The sequence below is a fragment of the Triturus cristatus genome, chromosome 10 (genome assembly GCF_964204655.1).
Source record: "Triturus cristatus chromosome 10, aTriCri1.1, whole genome shotgun sequence".
Lineage (NCBI taxonomy): Eukaryota > Metazoa > Chordata > Amphibia > Caudata > Salamandridae > Triturus > Triturus cristatus.
The window spans coordinates 1,144,577,879-1,144,605,437 of NC_140593.1; the positions used below are offsets into that span (position 1 = coordinate 1,144,577,879).

A 27,559-nucleotide genomic window follows, 5' to 3' on the forward strand; every position below is an offset into this window, starting at 1 on the left:
CATCACTTATTTTTCCTCATCAGCCATTGACCCAGAGCAAAAGAGGGAAGGAAGAAAAGAAACACAGCTAACTGTGACAAAGGAAGAAAACAGGGATGAAAAATAATCTACAGTAATAAGATAACGGGGTAGGAAGTGTCTGGTGGTATTTAAGAGGTACGAGTTGGAATCTAGACAAAAGGTGATGTAAGGAACCTTAATTTCTGGGAAATACTTTCCATTTCCATGGGGCAGTTGATGGCCTGTCACATTACACATGATTTGGACACCTGAGAAGGAGCGACTAAGGCAGGCCAACCAAAACAGATGAGTCCTGCTTGAAATCCCCCCATAAGAGATATTTTGTTGGCAAAAGATTGATGAATATTTAGAAGTCCGGCTGGCTGCAGCGCGTGCATTCTCATCATATCCATGAAATATGTAAAATGTACGAAGCCACTTTGCTCCTGCTCGCAACATTAATCAGTCCTTCAAAGAGAGAGTGTATCCATGCACGCTCAAACAAACCTTCCGTAGACCTCTCCTGAACAAAGCCCCAATCATTATGAACTTTATGCACCACTACAGAGCCATGGTCGACCTCCTCACCATGTCAAAGGTGTTTAATATTCATGCTGTCTCCATTGTACCACCATAGACCGCTTTCTGCACTGGACACGCTTCAAAAACCATCCACCTAAAATTGGAGATGACTCCCTAAATGCAGCTCTGAGCCGGAGGCATTCATTTTAGTTCTTCTAATTGGGGTTTTGGACACTCGTGATCATGAGACGGTGCTTGATTGAGAACGTGCGTGGACCTGAAGAGTACCTCCTGGGAGATGGAAGTATATGCCTCGGCGCCCAGCTAGAATCAAGCTGGAGAGGAAGAGTGCGGCCCTTGACATGATTGAGTTCCTGCCTGGATTCTGTCTCAGGTCCTGGAGCCCCAGTGGAAGAAGAACATCAGCCAATCAAGGAGCAGCCTGCATGGCCCAAGAGACAGCTGCCTGAGGGACAGTGGCGGCTCGCCGAGGGAGTGCTGCAGGGCGGTGAGGCGGGGCTGGGTAGGGGCACGTTGGGGGGGTAGTAAACTCCGGCAAATGGCGGAACGGAGTTAAGTAAATAAATAAAACACTTTACATTGCTCGCGCTGCATCGCCAAGTTGGGGATGCAGCGCGCAATGTAAATTGTTTTACTTATTTATTTATTTACTTACTTAACTCCGTTCCGCCGTATGCCGGAGTTTACTACCCCCCACCTTGCCCCTCCCCCGCACAGCCCCACACCGCCCCGCAGCACACTCTCGGCGAGACGCCAGTGCTGAGGGAGGTCTAGCTATGGACACCACCATACTGGACACACTGACCGCAAAATTGCAGGTCAGCAGGTGAGCTTTAATCACCATACTCTGCTGTTTGAAATGAGATCTTATGCCCGGTATCACAGCAACCACCCCCCCCCCCCCCACGCCCGGTGTGAATCAAAGACCCAAGAAGCCCCTCCAGAGCAATGAAATGATGTCAGGAGATGCAGCTTCGCCTTTTTCACACTCTTAATCTAGGCCAGGGATGGCGTTGCACTGATGTGAACATATGGCTGTCCCTGCTCCTTAGAGAACCCAAATTCAACCCAAAGTAAGCCGCAGACCAGTGGCGACCCCCGTGAAAGAACTGTTGCACTGCAACAGAGAGAACCCGAGAACATGCCTTGTTAAGTATATCAGCGGTCCTAGACTCTAGTTCTGGGATAGAGGGTAACACAGAGGGACCTAAAAGTTCAACCATGAAAGAACAGTTTCAAATTCTAGGCCCATAACAATTACCTGTGTCCCCGTTCATTACCCCATGGGGGAGAGGAATTTACTAACATTTTGCAAGGGCACTCAACTGATGTAAAGCCAGTCAAAGCCTTGCATCGATACATTTTCAATTAAAATCAAAACTGTGTGGCCCTCACTACCACCTACACAACCTTTAGTAGATTTGAGTCATGGCCGCTAAATCCCTGGCAGCCCTGGAGCACCAGGGTGGGTTGGCTGAACTCGGCCATTTCAAAGCTAGGCTCCTGGTTTGCACTATCTTTAGCCCAATCTCATCTGTGGGGTAAAGGGAGGGGTCAGTCTCTGGTGGACCAATGAAGCAATGAGTCTGTAAACCCTTTCTTTTTATATCGGGAAGAGTTTACAAACTAGCTTCCAAACCAGCACTGAGTTGTGCTTTTATGGTTCAGATGGAACCTGAGCTTGGCCAAGCAGATGGAATACAGGTTTGTAGCATTTGGAAACTGGGGATGCTGGGAGGCACAAGGGGTATCTAGGAAAAATGCAAGGGCTGCATGGTTGGCCACAGGGCCTATGAGATGTGGGCAGTGTTGATGGGTTAGGATGTCTGACATGAGGCTGCTAGCTGAGGATTGAAGGACCTTGTCTGGTTAGTTTGTGAAGCTTCAAATATTCAGGCAATGCCTAGAGGGCAGAGATGGTTGTGATCTGCAGGGGCTGTCAGTGTGGGTGAAGAGACCTCTCAGTTAGAATACTTGACCGGCTGAGCCAATGGTCAACTGGGGGGAGGGTATCGTGACTGGTTAATTGTGGAGAGGGAAGTACGCATGGGAATGATAAAATGCCAGAAAGATCACCAGGTCTCCTGAGCAACTTAACTTTGATATTTGATATTTGATATTTGTGGGGTATTTATAGAGCGCGACGTTCGCTCCGAAGGGAGCATCTTGGCGCTAGTGAATGAGAGAAAGCTGGTCCAGGAGGGGTTTAGATAGGAGGAAGTTAGATGGAAGCCTTAGAGTGTTCATCCGGGAGTTTGAAAATCCATGTTTTCAGGAGCTTTCTAAAGGGTTTTTCCTGGGTTTGATGTCTGAGGGTTTTGGGTAGTTTGTTCCAAGCTTTGGTAGCAAGGAAGCTGAGGGTTTTTGCGCCTTTCGTTTTCAGGTTGTATTTAGGAAGAATGATAAGATTGTCATTGCTTGAACGAAGGTGACGGCTGGGCAAATAGTGGGGAAAACGTCTTGTGAGGTATTTGGGGCCTGTTTTATTGTATGCACGAAAAGCCAGGATCAGGATTTTGAAAAGAATCCTTTTGTGGAGGGGGAGCCAATGAAGCGAACGGAGAGCTGCAGAAATAGAGGACCTGCGGGGGAGACCTAGGACTAGACGGGCGGCTGTGTGAAGTACGCTCTGCAGTTTAAGGATGGTGCTCTTCTTAGCTCCTGCGAGCAAGCCGTTGCAGTAATCCAGTCGCGAGATTATGAGTGCGACTGTCACCGTCTTTCTGGCATCGATGGGGAGAAGAGCGAAAAATTTCCTCAGGGATCTAATAGTTCCAAAGCATTTGCCAGCGACGGTTCTGGCATGCTGATCGAAGGAAAGTTCGGAGTCAAAGATTACACCGAGATTCCTAGCTGACGACACTGTCTGGGGGGGAGCAGCAGAGTCGTCAGGCCACCAAAGTGCTGGACAGAAGGTGTTATTGGTGCCGATCGGGAGGATCTCCGTTTTACTTGAATTACATTTCAAGTGGTTATTTGTCATCCAGGAGAATACTTCGGTCAAGCAGAGTTTCAGGTTGAGTTCAGCTTTGGTAGATGTTCTTATTCTAAGGCTCTTTGTTGTAAAGTGCGCTGTCACACTTTTTAGTCTAACAGTGTTATATCGAATTTAGAATTATATCAATAACTTTATAATATAAATTAAAAGAAGTTGAGCCTGTGACCTGGCATTGACCGTCACCTATGCAGTAGAGAGCAGCGCTTACCAGAGGCGGTGACCGATATCGGCCTCATTGGTCTGAGGAGGTGGACTTCAGTATTCCGCTAGCACCAAGTTGTCCGATATCACTGTTGGAAGAGATGGAGGGTGGTTTTCCTCAGTGAAGGGGGGAGAGATGGTGCACTAAGGGTTCCAGAGCTGATCCTGCCTTGTCGCTTGCCGACATCGAACTGAACTGGGTATTTCAAGAGGCAAACTGAAAAAAACAACCTCCGCTTGAAGCCAGAATTGGGATACAGAAGGTCTGCTCTGCATATTGCACACTTAGCCAGACCTAAAATTGTTGAACTGATTATTTAATCGCATGTTGGAAGTGGAGGTGACACATAAAGTACATTTAGACAAAACACACTGGAAAATCTTGAGGCCCCTTGATTACTTCTTCCGCGTGGTTGTAAGGTGTTGGTATGGTAAGTTACTTATCGTAAGCCTCCACCTGGTCTGGAGTTGAACTGCGGTGCAGTGGTGTAGACAAAGGGGCTAAGCGGGTCACGTCATGCATGTCTCTCTCTCTCTCTCTCTCTCTCTCTCTCTCTCTCTCTCTCTCTCTCTCTCTGTCTCTCTCTCTCTGTCTCTCTCTCTCTCTCTCTCTCTCTCTCTCTGTCTCTCTCTCTCTCTCTGTCTCTCTCTCTCTCTCTCTCTCTCTCTCTCTCTCTCTTATTAAGGGGGACTCCTTCCCGCTGATGCAGCTTTGTAAATGCTCCTCTCAGTGCTCCCAAGAATCGTGGTCAATAGATCCTGAACATTAACCCTCGCGTTACACTGTTCTCAACATTTTTAAAATGGCGCCGAGACCAGCAGCCATTTGGTATTTTATTCCCAAGTATTCTTCACGATGTTACTGTCCTGGTTTGGGTATAAATGTACCAATTGCCAATAATCCCTACTGCCCCCCCAAACCAAACTCGTGTCTCACCCCCCACTAAGAACTAAAAGACTTTTGACAAAGCTTGCTGCCTGCTGTCTCAACCACCGCCCCGCCATGCTGGTTACACCGGGTCACGGGCAAAACAACGTTGGCCCCAGGCATTTGTGGGACGTGCAAGACCTCCTATAGTTTCTGGGGCGTCACATGTGTGGAGCAAAGAGAAAAACAGTTGTTTTCTCTTTCAAAGCAAAAACAGGTTGTTCCTGAGAAGAATAAAGCAAGATAAACCAGCTGAAGCCGGCGCCTGCCAGAATGACTGCATGGTGCCTAGGGCTTGAACTCTCAAGCTAAATGTGACAAACTAGAACATTCCCATTGCTTCTGTGAGATTCCACGCAGGGGTAGATGGGTACCTGGGGCATCCGACTTCCCCCACTCAGGGTGGTCGGGTATTTGGGGCAGCCGGCTTCCCCCATGAAAGGGCGGATGGCTAGTTGGGCAGCAGTATTCCCCTACGCAGGGGAGGATGGGTAGCTGGGGCAGCCGGCTTCCCCCACCCAGGGCAGTCAGGTAAATAGGGCACCTGGCTTCCCCACACAGGGGCAGGCAGGTAGCTAGGGCACATGGCTTCCCCCACACAGGGCGATTGGGTAGTTGCAGCACCCGGCTTCCGCCATGTAAGGGCGGCTGGGTAGCCGGAGCAGCCGTCTTCCCTACTCAGGGGCGGATGGGTAGCTGGGGCAGCCGGCTTCCTCTACCTGGTGCAGTTAGGTAACTAGGGCACCCTGCTTCCCCACACAGGGCGGGCAGGTAGCTAAGGCACCCAGCTTCTCTACACAAGGGAGGATGGGTAGAAGGGTCAGCTGGTTTCCCCTACGCAGGGGCGGTCAGGTAGCTGAATGGGGCCCTATACTCTGAAAAGAGAGAGGGATGGTCCCTGACACGTCTCACAGTTCAGGAAAGCCGCCACTGAAGAGGCTCATTAAAAAATTTTTTTTAGAGTCATCCAGTTCATTGGATTTCTCAGGTCTGGGCTCAGGGAATTCCAAAGGTTTGCACCTAGATACCTGGCAATTCATCCTTCTTGAGAATTCTGGGTGAATCTGGTTTGAACAGCCAGATCAGCTTCTTGCTGCTGGATGTGGCGGGCGAAGTTAGGCTTATCTGGCACTTCATCCTCCTTGAGAATTCTGGGTGAATCTGGTTTGAACAGCCAGATCAGCTTCTTGCTGCTGGATGTGGCGGGCGAAGTTAGGCTTATCTGGCAATTCATCCTCCTTGAGAATTCTGGGTCAATCTGGTTTGAACAGCCAGATCAGCTTCTTGCTGCTGGATGTGGCGGGCGAAGTTAGGCTTTGTCGGTATTTTGGATCTATTCTCCCCCATGTTCTGAAGACTGCGCAGAACGGTAGAAGGACACTGGGAGCCAGAGGGGTTACTTTCGATCCGCGGAGGTGTAATCTGATTTCTCTACAGAATGCGGTGTGGTTTGCACTGGTTGTACCACTGAATATCAACGCCAACAATATCATGGCGCAAGAGTATTGAGGGACAAAATATTGAAAGATAAGTGCAATTAGGGAAGCAGCATTTACGATTCCTCAATCCACATTGACGTAACTTGAAGATATATATACCAGGAAGTTGTATATATGTGGAGGTAGGTATAGAAAATCTAGGCTTATTACATGTCGATATTTTATTTTCGATATTCTGTCCTCCGTAGTGTGTCCCATCGGTACGGTGCTTTCGATACTCATGGGTCACACCATGTGTTCTTGGCCTTCCCTACTCCTGCCACACACACTGTGTGTGTTAGAAGAGAAAAAAGACGGTCTTCTGACCTGTGTGCAGTGACAGTGTGTACCTTCGAAGCCTGCTTGCGATGTGTAACATGGGCGAGGTTGATAGAACAATGAATAACTCCCAAAACTTGTTTTCTCCTTTAAAGAAAAAAATATGGGGTTTGCTTCTGATAAGAGCAAAGCGAGATGGAACCAGATGCAGCCAGCGCCGGCCAGAATCACAGGCGCGCAGCCGGTGCCTTGAGCTTAGCAGGCAGCACTTGAGGAACCAGTAACTGACAATGATGGACGGTCCAAGGGAGGGTCGGGGCATTCTTGGAACTGCCGTGCAGGCGTCACTCGGATCGGGGCAGAGGTACAGCCTCCAGCCCCTGTACAAGGAACCTTAACATGTCGTGCCTGTGTGTACCGCTGGATAAAGAGCACAGAAGGGTATTATGCCCATGAGTTATGCGTTCAGGCATATTTTATGAAGATAGATTCTTTGCGACCTAATTTACATGAAAAAAAAGAATTCCTGCCCTCTAAAAACACATTTATGGACTGCATCACACAAGTCTTTACAACCAGCACATACACAAACATGTAAGTGCGATGCAATTTAATACATAATCGTGTTCTAATGTTTTAACAGAGTCGTATGTTGGGGTCAGTAATTGTGGAATCAAGTAAAATGTGTACATTGAATCTTAAAATTAGGTAATTGATCATATTATAGTGCCTCTTTCGGTCACACAACTCAACGAGGTAACCGATGATTGTAGAATCAAAAAACTCATTACATCTCCCTCCTGGTGTTGCTGATTCATTACATCTGCCTCCTGGTGTTGGTGATTCATTACATCTCCCTCCAGGTGTTGCTGATTCATTACATCTCCCTCCTGGTGTTGCTGATTCAGTACATCTCCCTCCTGGTGTTGCTGATTCATTACATCTCCCTCCTGGTGTTGCTGATTCATTACATCTCCCTCCTGGTGTTGGTGATTCATTACATCTGCCTCCTGGTGTTGGTGATTCATTACATCTCCCTCCTGGTGTTGCTGATTCATTACATCTCCCTCCTGGTGTTGCTGATTCATTACATCTCCCTCCTGGTGTTGCTGATTCATTACATCTCCCTCCTGGTGTTGCTGATTCATTACATCTGCCTCCTGGTGTTGCTGATTCATTACATCTCCCTCCTGGTGTTGCTGATTCATTACATCTCCCTCCTGGTGTTGCTGATTCATTACATCTCCCTCCTGGTGTTGGTGATTCTTTACATCTCCCTCCTGGTATTAGTGATTATATTAACTGTTCCTGTGGATATAATTATTTCCAGGGGACTCATTAAAAGTTATCGTATTGTTGGTGTTTCGGTCTCTTCAGGTAAAAAAAAGCACGGCCTTCTTCAAGGCATACAAACTATTGTGCATGTATGCCACTGTACGAATTGCAGGGCTCTGCCACATGCTTTTTATTTTTTTAATGTGTGTCGATGTATGGTATTCCTAAAGCACTAACCTACCCAAAAGGCATTGGAATGCTGTAGACAGTCAAAGAGCAGCATTAAGTCAATAAGTGGTGGGAAAGGTACAGGGATGTAGGCAGTTCATGCATTGTGATGCGGTGTTCTTCCAAGAGGTGAGTCTTCAACTCTTTCCTAATGTGCTTGTGATTACAACATGTTTAATTGTACTTTCCTACCACAACTCCTGACCAGGCTGAACAAATGGCTGCCCATCCCTCCCACGAAGGGCACCAAGACAGGGCAGCTGCCCACTCTGTGACATTTTCAGGAAGCGAAATACAGTGCAAACATTCCTTAAGGTCGTGGCACGTTTACCTACAATATACTATTCCTCAGCCCACAGGGGCGATGTGCTCATGTTGCAGCAACTCTTGTTGTTCTCTTCCTCTTCTTCCTCTTCTTCCTCTTCTTCCTCTTCTTCCTCTTCCTCCTCTTCCTCCTCCTCTTCCTCTTCCTCTTCCTCTTCCTCTTCCTCTTCCTCTTCCTCCTCTTCCTCTTCCTCCTCTTCCTCTTCCTCTTCCTCTTCCTCCTCTTCCTCTTCCTCTTCCTCTTCTCTTCTCTCTTTTCTCTTCCCTTCCCTCTTCTCTCTTCTCTCTTCTCTTCTTCTCTTCTTCTCTTCTTCTCTTCTTCTCTTCTTCTCTTCTTCTCTTCTTCTCTTCTTCTCTTCTTCTCTTCTTCTTTTCTTCTTTTCCTCTTTTCTTCTTTTCTTCTTTTCTTCTTTTCTTCTTTTCTCTTCTCTCTTTTCTCTTCTTCTTCTCTTCTTCTTCTTCTCTTCTTCTTCTGCTCTTCTTCTTCTCTTCTTCTTCTCTTCTTCTCTTCTCCTGTCTCTCCCCCCTTTCATTCCCTCTTCTATTCATTTGAGGGAGACTAGGGGTGCAAAAGATGCTTTAACAGCAATCCACGTGACCTAAGATAACAAAAATGATGACAATTAAGAGAGATAACACACACAACTTGCGACTGCATCGCAGAAAGGGCCTTTATATGAAGTGACGCACCCCTGGCCTTAATAAGAATTCATCTTTTTTGCAGTAAACAAGAGACAAATATACTGCAGACTCCCTGGAGACAGTTTACTCCAGTTGCCTAGAGACGAATTCTCATACATCTCACATTGCTTTTTTTCTGTACATGTCTTGTTTGATAGATGTTAGCATGAAGACCCACAGATGTTTCAGTAAAGATCCGTAGGGCACTATCCGGGCTCAGGGTCAGGCCCCCTCATTGCCTGCAGTCCCCCCTCCCCCTCCCTCTCCCATGCAGGGGATTAAAAAAGTGCAGATCAAAATTTCTTTAAAAAGCACCTACATAAAAGATCCATACAAAGAACACGTGTACTGTTTTATATGAGGAAGCCATTTTCTCTGTCGTAAAAGTTTACTGACTGTGTTTCCCTTTGTGTGTTTTTGTTGCAGTTTATATATTAATGAAGTATTTGAATGTATGTGAAATACACATATTAATTTAAGAAATAATAAGGAACAAGCTAAGCTATGCTCAGGCACAATTTACTATAACACAACGTCCTTTCCCAAATTCCAAACCTCCCCTACTTCCATAGTACCCCTTGAAGATCCAGACAACCCCACCTCGCCCCCATACGCAACCCTACAAAATCGAGAAAGGCAAGACCGTTACCTACCTTTTTTGCTGCTGAAATAGTACAGGTTTTTTCCAAGCGCAACTTGTATTCAGCTTTCATAGATATGTTATTTGTGAGTGAGAGTAAATGTAGGGGGTTCATCACGTACGTTGCATGAGGGGATGGCAAGGACGTTGAGACGGTGGTGGATGTGTGTGCCTGCTTTAGTACCAAGGGAAGACCATTAATGGTAAAAATATGGGGCCTGAAGGATTTGGTACCAGATGATGTCTGGCCTGGAGATTAAACTGGACACAAGATTGATCTGTAGGGATATTTTTGGGCTAACATAGAATTTGTAGGTAGAAAGACTAATGGGAAGATTTACATGGCTTTGGAGGGCGATCCTAGGACAACAAACGGGTTGCGAATGCTGCCTTCCATGGGTTTGCTGTAGGAGGCAATGTTGAGGATACGTGTCTGCAATGAAACTGAAGCTTCCGCGTGTTCAAAGAAGAATTGGGTAGGTTCAAAGGATCTAAATATAAGGCCAAACTGAAAGTTAACACAGTACCCGTTTGACATACGGTCCGCAACCTTACCCATAATGAATAGTGACAAACTCAAAGATATAATGTTAGATTTGTGTCCTAGGTGATCATTGCACCCAAAGAATGATCACCATGGGTTTCCTAGTTTATTTCTTTTAGGTTTAAGAGGAGCTTAGATTGTGTGTGACCGCATAGAATGTGAATTAAGAAATATGAATCGACAGACATCCTCTTCTAAAATTTACACAAGCTGGTGTTTATGTTTGTGTTGTAGCAGTTTTCTCTACTCTTCATCTTGCAAGCAGATACCATCAGGTAGAGTGGGAAGAGGAATCTCTGACGGCCTGCTTGTCGCCAAGTTTCAGTCCTGTCAGTTCGTTGAGGAGTATGTCCCCAGGTAGGGCAAGTGTGCATGCAAATTGCATGTCAAATTTCCCCCTAAAACCTGGTCATTTTCCAAGGATGATGAGTGTGAAGTTGCTTTCACAAATGGCGATGTTAGCATTTGGAATGCTGGAAAGTGCCGGGAGACCCTTTTGGGTAGCTGCGTGCTCTATAAGTTTCAATAACATAACAAACATAACAAGAATGAGTTGATGGAATGTTATGTGATCTTGTTGAAAGGGTATAAGGTTCTTCCTCCTGCAGGTTAGATGAACAGGATTTTTACATTGGGGCATATTAGAGTGTCTGATGCAAGGAGGCACCTTAAAGAGATTTAGTGGTGACCCAGAATTAACTAATAAATGGAGGGACGGGTGCATGAGTTCAAGCAGCGTTAAGACAGCATGTGTCATATAGTGTTTTCTGTGGAGTATGTTTCCGGACCACGGAGGAAACTCGGGTCTGATGTTTGGAGGCCTTTGTGTGGTTCCAAGAAACATAACATTTGCCCTTGTTTTAGTAGATTATTTTACCAGATGGCCTGAAGTTAGGCTGATGGAGAAGGTTACAACAAAGAGCTTGAATATTACTTATCTAACTGTGGTATTGTGCACAGAAGGACAGCTAATTAGTATCCACAATCTAATGGGCAAGTTCAATCAATCATGGGGTTTAAAAGTGCTCTATTCACCCATGCGGGTCTCAAGGCGCTGGGGGGAGAGGGGCTAGGGGGGGCTGCAGCTCTGGTTCATCCAAAGAGCCAGATCTTGAGGCTCTTCCTGAAGGTGTGCAGAGTAGGCAAGTGCCTGATATTGACTGGGAGCTTGTTCCAGGTTTTAACCACGATGTAGGAGAAGGCTCTTCCACCCGCTCTGGTTCTGTGGAGGCGCAGGGTTTCTGCCAGGGCGAGGTCGGCGGTGCGAAGGTTCCTTTTGGGTATGTGGGAGTCTTTCACTGAGGTATTTGAGTCCGATGTGGAGGGCTTTGTAGGGGTGGGTGAGTAGCTTGAAGGTTATTCTCTTCTCGATGGAGAGCCAGTGGGGGCCTTGCAGGTGTTGGGTGATGTGATCATGTCGTGGGATGTCGAGGACGAGTCAGGCCGCAGTGTTCTGGATGGTCTGGAGTTTGTGTAGCAGGGATTTGTTGATTCCAGGGTAGAGAGCGTTTCCGTAGTCCAGTCTGCTAGTTATGATTGCGTGGGTGACAGTCTTTCTGGCTCAGGGGGGATCCACTTGAAGGTCTTGTGGAGGATGCGGAGGGTGTTGAAGCAGGTGTAAGCGACGGCGTTGATCTGTCGGGTCATGGTGAAGGAGGAGTCCAGTATGATGCCATGGTTCCAGGCGTGGTCCGTGGGGGTGGGTGGTGTGCAGAGAACGGAGGGACACCAGAAGTTGTCCCATGCAGAGGTGGAGGGTCCGAGGACTAGGACTTCTGTCTTCTCCGAGTTGAGTTTCAGACAGCTGTTGCTTATCCATGCTGCAACATCTTTCATTCCTTCCTCGAAGCTGATTATGGTGGTTTCGGGGTCCTTCGTGACTGGGTGCATGAGCTGGGTGTCGTCTGCGTAGGATACAATGCTGAGTCGATGTTGACTGACAATGGCGGCAAAGGGGGCCATGTAGATGTTGAAGAGTGTGGGACTGAGCGAGGACCCTAGTGGTACTCCACAGTTGATCTCTGTGGGTTTGGAAAGGAAAGGCAGGAGTCTGATCCTTTGGGATCTGCTGGCGAGGAAGGAAAAGAGCCAGTTGAGGGCGGTTAACTGTATTCCGGCATCGTGGAGTCTGGCTGCGAGGGTGCGGTGGGAGACGGTGTCAAAGGTTGCGGAGAGGTCGAGTAGGATGAGGGCTGAGCTGTGGTCTTGGTCGAGGAGCGTGCGGATGTCATCTGTAGTGGGCAGTCTCGGTGCTGTGGTTTCTGCGGAATCCGGATTGGGAGTGGTCGAGGATGGAGTTCTCTTTGAAGTTTTTCAGCTGGGTGTTGACGATCGTTTCGGTGACTTTGGCTGCGAAGGGCAAGAGAGAGATGGGTTGGTAGTTCTTAAGGTCTGTCAGGTCGGCGGAGGGTTTCTTGAGGAGGGGCTTGACTTCTGTGCATTTTCAGTCGTCTGGGAAAGTGCCGGATTCGAAGGTGGAGTTGATGGTGGCTCATAGCTGGGGGTGCTATGGCGGCGGTGGCTCTGTGGAAGATGTGTGGAGGGCAAGGGCCCGTGGGGGCTCCTAAGTGAGCAAAACATGGACTTTTGAGTCCATGCTGTGCTGGAACTTCCTTTGACGTTCCCATTACAGACCATGGGAACGGCAAGGGAAATGCCCACCAATGACTAAAAAAGTCATTATAGGGCCAGCGTACTTCACTTGGGGCGGTCCCACCGCCGCATCGTCAAACTCGTAATCGGGCCCTAAGACTTTAATCCTTCCGAGAACGATTGTATAAGTATCATTTAATTGAGTAACAATAAACCTCTGTCATTTCAGCACCAGGAAATCCTTCAGGGTGAGTGTGTCGTTTACAAATACACGTTAAGACAGTATAATATTAGCATTTGTCTCTTTAATACAGTCCTGACTTTGTTTCACTGAAAGTTAAGAGCGTCTACATTTCATGGGAAGAGCTGTGTGTTTAAATTACAGCATACTGGGCATTGTCTGCTGATTTTCAATCAAATGCCTTAAAAACAGAACCACTCCATAAATCCTCTGTGAGTAATATATCTTGTAAATAATCCCCAGAATCAGAAGCCTTTAATGCCACTTCCCTCTTTGCTGAATGTGTGAAATTTGGATGCCTAGCGCCAACATAGGCACCCTTGCACCATAGTACAAGGGTGCCTGCGTTGCAGGGAATGACTGTTCGTGTGCAAGAAGTTGTCCCTTCCTGCACATAAACATTCACTAATGGCCATTTGTAACTTCTATGTGGGCTACAGCATGCAGCACATATAGAAGCTGCAACTCGTCGTTAACTATTGACTGTTTATGTGCAGGAAGAGACCCCTTCCGGCACATTACCACTCACCAATTGTGATTTCCTCTTTCATTGTGTGCTGCAAAATTCAGCACACATAGAACAGCAAAAACAAGGAGAAATTAATCTTTGCTCCTCGTTGCACCAGTTTAAGACCAGGTTTTCCCAGGTCTTATTTTTGGAGCTGCCCCATATGTATGCCAGCCTTGTAAGTAGGGGTCAGCGTTAAAAAGCAATGGGTGTTGTGACAGAACGCCCACTGCTACACCCATTGCCCACCCCTTTCACAATAAGTGCTGCGTTAACAGGTACATTGTTTACAAGGCAGCATTATTAACGCCGCCTAGTAAATAAGGCGAAAGGGTTATCGCCACCAGAATGTCAAAATAAGTGACAATCCGGTGGCGATAACCCCTTGTAAATGTGCCCACTAAAGACAAAGAAGCACTGTTAAAGTTAATGCCAGATCCTTCCTAGAAAGTGACCTGTTTTTTGTGTCAAAAAGTTAAAGCTCTAATGCTTTATTAGCATAGGTTTACATTTCAGAGGACTGAATTTTTTATATGGGGGGGATTTTTTTCCCTTTGCAGACTTCATGAAGTTTACTTTCAAACATTACAAAGTGGGAAAACCTCATGAAGTTTGCAAAATTTCAACTGTGAATTTTATTTTGCAAAAGTAGGTTATCCAGTCAAAAATGGGATGAAATACTCACTTTTCATTGGAGACTTCTTGTGAAAACAAGTTTTTTCAGCAAAATCCCTCCGCAAGTTTTTTGCAAGTTTTTTTTCTTCCAGTAGAAGTTTTGAGAAGTTTGTCAAGTTTGCAAAACTCCAATTATGAAGGTTAAATTTCGTCCCTGGTCTACAAACAATGAGAACCCACTGCAATCCCGTGCACGTGGAACACTGACCACAGAAGTGGTCAACCGAGACACCCCTGGAGAGGACGGCACAGTGCCGTGCAGATGAATCTATAGCACCAGCCTGGAGAGACCACGCTCTAGTGCAGTTGTTCCCAAACATTTTAGAACCACAACCCACTTGTTACCATGAGAAACTTTTGCGACCCACTTAGCTTTAATGGACATGAGACGGATGATTTTTTTAAATGGAAACAGCACATCATGTGCTAGCTCACTGTCATTTACAGGCAGCACATTTTGCATCGAAATGGCCACTAAATTTGCATAGACGTACAGTTTCACTCATAAAACTATATTGCACATCAATGGTAATGTGTGGAAATTGGGTTTCATTGTATATTTATTATTTGCTCGAAAACCAAGTAAAAGTGTCTTGATACGTTTTGATCCTAGTAAAGTCTTTTTTTCATCACATTTCATAATTACAAAAAATTACTTCATTTTTGCTTTCCGAACTGCTGAATGTGTTCAGTTTATTTACAGATATTTACATTTCCTAACGTGTTACAAAAATTACACCCTACAGCCTTTCCTTTCACACTCTGTCTATGTACCTCAGAAAAATTGTCACATAATCCACTTAAAATTTCTTTCTCTGACTGCAAAGTAAGAGGAGTTGGTAAACGCCAATCCCCATGTTAAAAAAGCATAAGCTGCAATTTGTCTGAAACATAGCCTGACATTTGACCTTTGTCATTGAAGTGCAGCATATGTTACAAGATAAATACAGAATTTAAACCCATCTTTATTTATCGGTTGGACATTCACAACCGACCAAATTTGGCTCCGGACCCACCAGTGGCTCACGGGGAAACAAGACACAGGACAAGGAAGTGAAACCTGTCTCAGTAAGGCTTATATACAGGAATTGAACTGTAGCATCAACACAAAGAAGCTTTTATGGCTACAAACTGCTCCCTGCAGAGATTGGGATTCTTGCAAGTTCTCATTTTTTTCTTAGGCACGGGGTGTCTTCAGCAGAAACGTCTGTGTGTAATGGGGCGCATCTGAGGTTGGAAAGGTCAAGGGTGAAGAGTGGTACATGGATGACTTACAGGAAGTAATCAGAGTCTAGGGATGCCATGGGACTTAATGCAATCCAGGAAATATGCCCAAGTACCCTGCAGGTAGGTAGTGAAAGACGTCCATATTTGTGGTGGATAGGACCCCTCACACCTTTGTGTCACTGCACCTGCTGCACTAATGATGGCTGCTCCCATGGACACCCTAAGCACATTATCTGATCATTAAGCCTTACTCTTTTGTGCCAGTTCAGCCAGAAATGTAACTTCTGTCACATTGCCTGAATGGGAAGGAGAGCCTTCGACAAAACCCAGCCGGCCAAACTGGCCTAGGATAGATTTAAATTGTTATTGGTACCTTCTGCCCACACCTGCTTGTGAAACTGAGAAGCATTGACTGAGAGGGCTGAGACCCCAGAAATATTTGATACCACCACCTTCATCATCCGATCCAGACCCAGTTGATAAGACCATGAAGATCCATGAAAAGAGAACAGTGACATGGAAATCAGACAAGTCTTGGGCACTTCCAGAGACCCTGGAACCAATCTTGAGCTGGGCGTTCAGATGTTATTACAATCCAGGAAGCCACCTGCAGTCTTATTTAAAACCCTCAGTATCAGAAAGAAGAACAGAACTGTAGAAAGAAGACACTGGGATAACAGCAACTAAATACATTCTTGGGAACCACATTGGATCGGTCCGCCACCTGAAGCACAATGTATAGTGATTGGTAAGACAAAGGTAAACAACTAATCAGGAACAGATCCCATTGCAGGTGAAGACTGGAAACCTATGCCCTGCAATGGAACATGCAAGCAGCTCTAAACAATTGTTGTGCATTGAGAACTGACTGCAACAGACTCCCAACCAAAGATTATACGTTCTGATTCCGAAACTATACATAGAAGACAGACAAAAATTGTTCAGTTGTTTCAATAAACAACTAACGTAATCACCATGAAATCTCATCAGTGGTCTCCAGCTATAGGAATACTTTCTTCACTTCAAATACCCTTCTGCAAAGGTCGGAACCTTAGATCTTGCTGATCTGTAATGAAGGGGACTTGGAAACCTCACCTGAATCGAACAAGCCAAAAGATCTACAATCTTACCTACCCGACGTACCATGATCCGCTACAAAACCTGAGCACATCTCCTTGCTGAAGCTGTGCATCTTCTGAGATACAACTTGAAAAGGGCACTTCTGTGTGTCCATCAGGAAGCCCAGATACTCCTTCACTTGGGAAGTCTGGCATGAACACCTCCTAATTTATTAGGAACTGTCTAAAAACATGAAATGCTACTAGTGCTGCACCCAAGACCATGAACGGCTGAGCACCTAGGGACAAGAGCAGGTGACTATTGCGGCCCCTCACGTTCACCACCACAGATTTAAACTCTTATGGAGTTGATGACAGGCCAAAATGGAAGGTAAATGAAATGCAGCAGCAGCCCATTTCACTTTAATTGGAGAAACCTTCTGTGGGGCATAAATATTGTCACAGCAAAGCATGCATCTTTCAAATCCGGAAAACCAATCTAATGCCCAGGCGATAAAATGGCACAAAGAATAGAGACTGAGGGCCTTATTCACAAAGGGCCTCGGCACTCCGCACTTGTGGCGGAGGCTCCGCTGTCACAGGGAAGTCTCCGCACTCGGGCGGAATCTCCGCAATGAGTGCAGAGACTTCCCCACACGTTCAGGGCCTCCGCCATGAGTGCGGAGGACTTTTTGTGAATCAGGTCCCGTGTCTTCCTTGAAATACTTGTACAGATTGTATAGTAAAAAAATTACAAGTTTATGAAAGTGTGAACCTTCGCCATCAAGGACCAGAAATGAAACACTTAGGGGCAGATTTACAAGCCCATTTAGACACTTTTGTGCCGCCATTGCTTCACTTTTGTGATGCAGCGGCAGCGTAAACAATGCAGACAATTTACAACGTGACGCATCTAGGGAGATGCGCCACATTGTAAAGCCCTGTGCCACATTATACCTGCGTCGGGTATAATTTATGCAGGGTGGGCGTTCCCATGCAGGAAAGCCTCATAAAAGTGACACAATGAAATCTACAGGATTTCACTGTGCCACTTTTGGGACGCCACTGCGTCACTCCTTACGCCTGCTTGAAGCAGGCATAAGGAGTGACGCAGTACAATAAGTATAGGCCTCAAAATGCATTGCTGGAGTTGCGTCGTGCTGGCAACATGACTCCAAAAGACACACACAATTGATGGACGGAATGCAGAACAAATCAAAACATTCATCCCCCAGTCAAGAGATCTGGGTTAAATCCATCATTTTTTTGCTCACCATGCCACCCCAGTTTACACCTGGCCATATGCAAATCAGTCTTGACCCTGTGCCTCATGGGAACAGTCCAGTCCGAACTGCCAAGCCAGGTCCTCCCTGGACCAGAAACAAGCATCCTAGGACCGGTTTCGGGCTTTCAGCCCTCTTCAGCCAGGATAGCTTGATTCCAATGGCACAGTGAGCCCAGGAGCCACGTCTGGGCATACCTGGCACACTTAGGGCGAGAAAGCAAAAGACACACAATTGATGGACGGAATGCAGAACAAAACATTCACCCCCCCAGTCAAGAGATCTGGGTTAAATCCATCATTCTTTTGCTCACCATGCCACCCCAGTTTAGACCTGGCCATATGCAAATCAGTCCTGACCCTGTGCCTCATGGGAACAGTCCAGCCGAACTCCAGCAATGAGTGACTTTTGGCAAAGAGACGCGTCAGAATTTCTGATGCAACTGTCAATCCTTGCGCCATGGTGCGCTGTATTGTAAATACGGCGCATCCATGGTGGCTCAAGGGTAATGCAGGCTGGGGCAGGGAAACTGACGCATCTCTACAGATGCGTCAGTTTCTTGGAAATCTGCCCCTTAGTTTCCTAAATTAAGGAATCCCAAATCAGTGTTGTCCCTACTCTGCCACTTTGTATGGAAGGGACAAAATCGCCTCTTGCCCTCTGGTCCTTTGCATATTTCATATATCTGTGATGATGCTGAGGTTGAAGACTGGCATAAAGGCCTGCTGTTGACATTATAAGGACCTTTTATTGAAGCCATGGGGCACAATTGACTGCTAAGTACTGCTGATGGAGCAAACTCCTCCTCTACCAGTCTTCTCAATGACCCAGACAGAAACAGGTTTTTTTTTCAGTGAGGCATATGCTCTATAAATAGAAGCAATCAGGCCACATATTTACTCATGTGTTTAAAAAAATAGCAATCTTTTAGGAAGGCTGGCACTCTGCCCAGACTGATGATATCAGGTCACACTTGCCACACAGATTGTGATAGGCTAACATTTACACCTCTCATGTGCAAGTATCGTAAATGAACATCTGAGCCAAATTCAGGAGAATGTCAACAATCACCCGCCTGTCAAAAACTCTACCTTCCTGTGACAAATATAAAATCTTTGTCAGAGCCCAAGGACATTCAACACCTTATGCTGACAATATTTGTCACATTTTTTTGGTACACTGAGGGAAAAAAAGCAAAATCTAGGACTACTATTAGAGGTCATCGTAGCTCCGGTTTCGTCTGCACATCAGGTGCGAGGGAGCACCTTAAGAGCCCTCCTCTGTCCATTGCAGATAATTGCTTATTTTTCTAATTTGACTTCAGATTTCTACCCGGGTTTTCTCTACAAACCAAAACCTCAAGAAGCCATTTCTTTTTGGGAGTGTTGTTATGTTAGTGTTGGTCCAGATAAATACTAGCTTTGAAAGATGGCTCCGTCTTCCAAAGAAAAAACTACTTGTTCAGACTCTTGTGGGCCACAAATCTTCTTTTGTGGACCCTCAATAAGAGACTCTTAAATTTCTTGCTGTTGGAAAGTAGGATCTGCTTTTATGGTTACCCCCACCTTTTGCCTAGTGCTATGCTGTTTCTGACTAGTCTGGCTGGAATGCTGCTAACTAGGACCCCAGCCTCTTTGCCTTTTCCCCTAAATTGGACATGGTGAGTACTTAGGTACACTCCAGATTGGCTACTGGTGTATCCTTCTATGTCCCTAGTATATGGTACCTAGGTACCCAGGGCATAGGTACATCAGGGGTCTCAAGCATGTATTTTACCACCCATGTGAGACCACTCAAATTGTGACTACAGGCCTGCCATAGCAGCCTGTGTAAGCTTGTGTCCAGCACAGCTTACAACAGATATACGTTTCTTTATATCTGAGGTCTCTGCATTTAAAAGCTATAAGTCACCCGTAAGGCAGGCCTTTCAATCCTGAAGGCAGGGTGCTCGGTTTTGAGTATGAGGGTGCCCCTGAATGAGCGGGGCACCCCTATAACCTTCGGAGTCCTTTCTCCCGGGTTGCAAATGCATTAGCCATTACGACATATAGAGTGGCCATGCGTCATCACGTGATGACCACCTCTAAACTGACTGTAACAAACCCTGTTGTGTTTGGTATTAAACATGTTGAGATCATACCCCCACACTGTAAACGGTGTGGGAGGTATGATTTCATGCATAAAGCTCCTCCATGAGGCCCTCGGTGCTCCCGGTACCAGTCTTCCAGAACCGGACAACAAGATAAGGGCTGCTGCCGACCAGAGACATGTTTCTGCCCTTCTGCTGCTGAGCCAAGCTCGAGCAGGGGAAGGCAGAACAATAGATATCCAGTCACAGGGAGGTGTGACCACCTCTCAAACAGGGTTTAGTGTATTGGGGCAGGGTTGGGCGCTTGCCAGCACCACTGAGACTGCTTGAAGGGCACTTGGTGCCCTCCTTGCATGCTCCAGTTCAGGAAGCCATTGACTCCCGCTCTGGTGCGAAATTGGACAAAGGACATGAGAGTATCCTCCCCACTGTCCAGCCCCTCCTCTGGGAGGGACCCCTGAATCGTCCTGGCCCTTTCCTTAAGTATTTAAGGGCTTACCTGTAGGTGGGGCCCTAGATTAGTCGTGGGACAAGATTCAGATCCGAAACCACTTCATCTTCGACCGTCTGGGCACTCTGGACTTTGCTGGACTTCATCTTGGACACAGAGACTGCAACTGGGAAGTCTCCTGCTGCCCCTGGTCTCATTGTCCTGCAAGTCTGCTGCAACGTCCGTGCCCGTGCTCCATACAGGATCCTCCCAAGGCCTGTGGACATCCAAGACACCTGAAGGCATCTCCTTTGAAGGAGTCACTTCCCTGTATCTGCAGGCAGCGCAACAAAGCTGATTATGGGCTTCCATGGACTCCAAAAGGCTCAGCAGCATAGTTGGTGGTTCTACAACTGCCTGTACTGTCTTCTCACTGAGTTTGAGGCCAGTATCCCTCATCGGGACTGCAGGAACCGAACCCCTGTGCACTGCGTCGGCTTGCCATTTTTAAGGTTTGTTGACTCTCTTCACCAGAGATCTTTGGGCTCCAAGAAGCACCAGCCTTGAACATCTCCTGCAGCAAGATCATCGCTCTCACTGCATCCTTTGCACCGTGGGCCTGCATCTTATGTGAGCTGCTCGAGGTCCTCTTGCGACTCCTGTGCCTGCGGCCTGTGGGTCTTCTTGAGTGTCCTTCTTGACTCCAGGGGTCTCCACGGATTGCTTGGGGCCTACTTCGACTCCCCTGCTAGTGGTGAGTCACTTGGACCTTGCTGGTCCCTACACTGCACCTTTTTCGCCTACCACATTGTTAGTGGTTGCCAAGGCTTGTTGGTGCTCCCGATGGACAGCGACCCCTCAGCTCTGGACAACCGGAGTGGGACAGCTCGTGAATAACTCCTGGTCTTCCTCAGCATGGCCTGGTCACACAGCTGCAGCTCCAAGGTCAACGTCCACTCTCCTGCATCTCCCAACATCAGTGGGCATTCGTCATATGTGCCTCCTGGTCACCCCTGGGTGGCATAGACTATGTGCCCTCTGCTTGCAGGTACGCCTCATCTTGAATCCACCTTTGGGTTCCAGTGGACACTTTCACATTCTTCGTCAGCGGCATCTTCCTAAAGTCCTCCATTGGGTTCGACAGCGGTTTACAACGTCGCTTCGCACCTATGCACCCGGCTTCTCTGGTGTAGGTATCCTGGTTCCTAGGGTATCCTCTGGTTGGGTGACTCTCCAACCTTCTGTCTTCCACGGGGTTTCTTTGGGGTCCACTGGGAGGGGTCTTTCTTCTTTAAAATTGCAACCACAACATACCAATTGACTTGAATTGAGTACGCAGTTGTGTTCCCACTCTGCACACGACCTCTGTGGGGTTCCTAGATACTCACCTTGGGTGGTTGCTTGGGTTCCTGGCTCTTCTGCGGCTTCTGGGTCAACTCTGGTCTTGAGTCGTGGCTCCATTCCACTAGTTTAGTATATGGTTTGGCCTCCCCCTGGAGACTGTGGTGTATTTGTGCTATTTAGCTGTTTTATTTGCAAAGTATTATGTGCATTGTGTTATATCTCCAGTAGGAGATATGGTTACATGTTAGTGAATGTCTTATAATAAATACATATTTTTTATAAATACCTTGTCTGGTTCTTTTTCACTTAATCTATACTAAAAAGATTATGCTCTGGTAAAACAAGCTGCTTTACACTCCTTCTGGACTACTCCTGAAGGCTGCTCTCCAGAGCTACCACTTAGAGAGCTTTCTAAGGTTGTCTCAGACCACTAAAATCACCATAAGAGTTGTCTGGATTAGTACATGGTGCTACACTTACATAAGTAAGTGGATTCCTACCTCTGTAACCCTTGAACAGAATCATTCCCCTGTTTTTTATAGACACTTACATAAGTGAGCACCATATACTGAGCCAGCCTCCTACACTTGCTTTTTAACCATTAACCCAAGATATCCTGTGCCTACTCCTCCAAAAGGCAATAAAGTGAAGGCTATTGTGTTTTCTAAAATTAAAGTGCCAGAAAAATCAGCTTCTTCGGAGACCTAACTTCCGCATCTATGAAACCACCTGATAAAATGTCCAAGGAGCAGGGAAGGCCTCCTAGATCTTCTTCAGGCCCTATGGGACAATCTGCAGAATTCCCACCTAGAAGGTCGATGGTCTCATCATTGAACAAAATCCTTTGGCGCTGCCAACCACTGCACAGTCTAATATTGCTTCTCTGAGAGTCCTTCGACAGCCTTGTTATCGCTACTGCCGTCGGCCTCACCTCTGTTAGAGTTCACCTCATCAACTACTTCCTTGTTGATATCTGATCTGCCACCTGTCCTATCGATAAGTATGGCAGACGAATGTGAGCGAATATTGCCCGCTTCCTGAACTACATTCCTGATGACAAGAAGCAAGACACCAGGGCCATAATCAGGGCCATTTTAAAGGTCAATAAAATCACCTGCTCAACAGTGATCGAAGCAATCATGGCTGGCACTTATATTGGGATTTGTCAATTTTCAGGCTCGGCAGTCTTTCATCGACCGGGCTAACTGAGTAATAGTTCGTTCTTTCTTGGGGTACAGAATAGAGCGTGGGACATGCCTTTCTATGGGGGAGAATTATTTGGTCAACATGATGAAGCCTTACAGCAGATCTAATCAGACCAAGAAATGGCAAGCTCATTAGATTTTCTACAACATCAACTGCAGCCCTTGATCACCCTACGTTTTCGTAACCAGCTTTCCTCACATGTGTGATATTTTTTCCACTACTTCTACAAACAACTCTATTAATGCCAGTCATAATCTCAGCCAAGATCTTCGTACTCTGGAAAGCAAACTCAAAGGAACGGACACCCCCACTCAAAAATCCAGGACCCCGTAAATAGAGCCTGACTTCCCAGCGCCTGCCACCAACATTAAAACTATATCCCATAGGAAAGAAACTCTCTACCTACTTTTCGAAATGGTAGTCCTTCATATCGGACCATAGACTTAGCCCAAATTAGTCGCATTCTGGAATTCTTTCAGAGACCTTCTCGGGTTCCACTGCTGAAGGAAAGCAATAAATAGCTTAAGCTCCATCCGGCAGAAGTGTTTTTCTTACAGCTAAAAGAAACCCGGTCACCATCCACCAGAACCCAACAAGCAAATCTTCGCCAGGCTTTTATGTTGTGGAAAAGAAACTGGAAGACTAGCATCTACCTGTCGATCTGCACTAGCAGGTGAAATTCCTCAGAAAGCAGTCTTTTGGCTTGGTGACATTGCAAGAGGTCCTACAACTTCTCCAGGTAGGAGAATTCTTATATCATTGGACTTGCAGGATGCTTAGGGTTTTGACACTCATCCATCCCAAACACAATTGGTCTTTGTAATTAAAGGTGGCCGGTGGCCATTAACAGTTCAAAGTTTTTTTCTTTAGTCTAAAGTCTGGCCCAATGATAGTCGCAAAATACTTCACACAAGTGGCAAACATTTTCAAGTGACAACTTTTTTTGGAAAGCAACTACATTAAATCTCCTTGTGCCCTTTCAATGAACTGTTATAAGACATTTCAATATAATTTACCCTATATTCTCTCATTTTGAGTCTTCAGCAAAATCAAGAGAGAATCATTCAAAGTCATCCTCATTGATTTGGTTTGGCCAATACAGTCTTGGTTTACAGACCTTCTTCACCTGTCAGTTAAATTGCAATTTCATTCTGGGTGGACAAACACCCACTTTCCAGACACATTGGTCAAATTCAATGTCATTTGCCTTGCTACTGAACACAGAATTTGTGCGCCTAGGATCGCACAAGACTATTGGCAGATCTTGGCCCAGGCTCAAGAATCCTCTGCTACTAAGGTGAACAAGGCAAAGTGACAAATATTTATTCTATATCTGCTGCTTTCACCAAGGTTAGCCTGTAATCTTTTGCCAGCCACCTCAGATCTTATGACACCTGTCCAAGATAAGCTTGGCGTACACGTCGCTGAATGTACTCCTTTCAGCAATATCCACATTCCGACACTCATAAGATTTTTCTTCTCCGACTCGATTAACAAGGACTTCAAGAGTGCCCTTTTCTAGGTCCTCCACCAAAGTGTCAACTGCTGGCACAGTCTGAAGAAACCACTGTGCACTCCCTGTTTCAGGTAAGTGGCACGGCATACAAAATTCCTGATCAGTTAGTCAGTCCTAACTGATGAAAAGCCCATTTGAAACTGTTTGCCAACTCTTAAGCATTTTTCTTTGAAAGTCCCCCTGCTGCTGTGTGCCAGCCACTCATGTCAATAGGAACCATGCCCGCACTATTAAAGAACCCTTTCTTTAGTTTCACAAAGAAAGAGCAGCACTATGCAATACACTCAAGTTCTTATCAAGAGCTCCATCTGAGGTCTACCTCAGTGAGTCGATTGTGCTGCGCTCATTTCTCCTGAGTCCTTTTACTTCAGGAGACAGATCCATCTATTTGCAATCATCAGGTTATGTCCAAGTTCTACGTGGTGAGAATAAAGGACTTCGGACTTATGGCTAAGTTGTTCATAACTTTTGAGCCTCTCCTATTGAATCAAGGCTTACCAGATGGATTACAGCTGTATCATGTTCTGCCTTCAAAACCAAATGTCATGCCCAAAGAAAGGTGACAGCTCATTTGACAAGAGGGGTGGCAGCTATGTTGGACCTTTATGCAGGGGTCCCGCTCTTGGACATTTGTAGAGCGACTACGTGGACGAATAAACATGCCTTCACAAGACACAACTGCTTTGAGTCGGAAGTGACCCGAGATATGACGGCAGGACAGGCAGTTCTTCGCCACTTATTTAATTAAGGTGAGCCAACTTTTCAGATTCTTCTTCAAGGTGGACTCGGGTATACGTCTATACGTGATGTGCTGCTTGCCGTTCTGATTCAAGCATGTATGGAAGATCCAATGCTTCAGAAAAAAGAATTGACTCACCTGCAACTACAGTTTGACAGTGTTGACATCTCTCATGCAGGCCTTCCCCTTTCAACAGGCTCACCTCATATTTCTTCACAGTGTCTATTGGACCCATTTATTTTCTAATACACCTAAGGGAGTTGTAGTCCTTTCTGTCGTCACTAACACCGCCTTTGCAAACTAAAACTATGAAATCTGAGCTCCAAACTAGGAGGATTGAAGATCCCCTCATTGGCTGATGTTTGGGCAGCTTTTGTGAGCTACTAAATAAATACTACTTTGTGATATTTCAAGCATGTCAATATGCTTTGCATCTATGTGTTAAGGATACTAAGGACTCCCATCCTGACAACAGGAATGATTCAAGCAAGTAATCTATGAAAGAGTCCAGTGCTGGAGAACTGTTGGTATAGGCGAGTAACCTAGTTCATGCTAGCCCGTCTCGTTAAGGAATCTCCTAGAAATTCCTTAACATATAAAAATCCTGCTGACTGAACCTAGCTTCTGACTCAAACCTAAATATCGATGTAATGGTCTGGAATGCTTCCTAAGCTAGTGAAGCCCAGATGGCACGTCTGAACCAGCTGGAGTATCTGCAGCTTCATCTATATCGTAATCAAATGCAGAGACCAAATAGACCATAGAGCGAGTTCCCATCAGACCTGTCCACTTTCTCCAGATTAAAGAATTGTTTCAGAAGCCTAGGACCTCGATTTTTACGGAAAAGTCTCCTTCATTGATTCATAACGCTCACGCCTCCCCCCCCCCCCCCGCCCCCCCCACGGGCCAACGTGAAATGAATAGTCTCCACCATCAAACTGAATATTGACTGAAGTTGTACCCCACTGAAGCAGACCAGACCCCTTGCTCCTAGCTGTATCCCTCACATTTGACCTCCAGCACCAGATGCCATCCTCCTGGAATGCAGCAGGCTAGTAGTCAAGAAAGGATACGACAAATGAGCTACTTCTCCTCCCATTCCTTGAAGTGAGGTTGCTCTTGTGACCTGCCAAAGACTTGTTCTGCCTGACAAGAAGCCACTGCATACAGAAGACCAAGGAATATTTTGTGTAAGGAATGACAGCCTCCATAGTCCATGAAAGAAACACCAAAAACAGCTCCTCACCTGGGTGGCCGTCTGCCCAGAATTTTAAAGATAGCCTTTCACGATTGGAAGTGGGCCCGTGGGCAGCTCCCCTTCACTAAATACAATTGGGAGTTCTAGTTTGCAACAGTCCTTTCAATACTCAGAGGTTCCTGTGTAGACCTGTATGTACTTGAAGGACGATGAGGCTGTGTGTCAACCATTCTCCTATGGGAGGCACCAAGCCGAAAGACCAAGTACTAGCCAGGATCCTGAAATGACATTCCCCCTGATTTTTTCACTTCAACTGGTACATCATGAGATATTTACTTTTTTGGGAGTTCTCAGTTGTCCATCTTTGAGGCACTGACAGATCTTGAGTGTGACAAGCTAGGGTGATCCATCGGCACGTCAAACCACTAATCTTGTGATCCCCACGGCAATGGGTCAAACCCCGACTGCGATTGGACAGCTTTGAGTTTGAGGACTATTGCTCGCCAGCCACAAACCACTTACAAATGCAAGCCAAGACCTTGTCTGCAAATTCCAGAAAAAGATTTACAGAAACTTTTTTTTAGTTGAATGAAATTGTAATTTATGGCCAAAACACGACGTCAGCAGCAAAACTCACTCATTTGGCCTGGAAAGTCCTACCAGACTTCAAAGGACTATTGTGGTAGACTTGTCTAGAACTGCTCCATGCATTACACAACCCAGTTGTCCCTCTGATGGTCTTTGTGAACCAAAGCTGTGACTTCTCAAAGACCCAAAGCAAGGTGACATCCCACGGACTGTCATCCGAGTACTTCCGGGTGAGCGTGAAGATCACCCAAGAGTAATACATGTTAATTCAAACTACAGGCCGTGGCCAGCAATTAGTTAAATGTTAAACAATGCCTATCTGAAGCTGAAAGTGCTGACATCTCTGGCTTTCATGACTGTTTTCTATGAGAATATTGGACTGCTGGCAAGATGACTCAGCGACATAATGCTCGCCACTGGCATCTGCAGTGATTTTAAGATTACGGGTTTGAATCTTGGTCTAGCATCCTCAGCCTTCCATTCTTCCGAGTACAATAAATAAGTATGAACACACTGGGTAATACCATCATTCTTTATTATTAGCAGCGCTTAGAAGCGTTGGAAGTGCCCGATGGAGCACTATATAAATATTATATCATAATACCTGTTAGAAACCGAAGAGTATGCATATGACGCGTTACTTGAAAACAAAAGCATGTTTATAATTACATGTGTAAAAACTATGTCAGATATTGTGTCCAGAACCAGCCTTCACACCATCTTCCCTGTGTGAGCTTGGACTGCTG

The 27,559-nt window shown here is 46.1% G+C and overlaps 1 protein-coding gene across 1 annotated transcript in view; it reads left to right on the forward strand.

Annotated features, from left to right (window-relative positions):
- Positions 1-27,559, forward strand: part of SCNN1B (sodium channel epithelial 1 subunit beta) — a 168,851-nt gene that overhangs the window by 108,985 nt on the left and 32,307 nt on the right. The gene's annotated exons all lie outside the window — the stretch shown is intronic.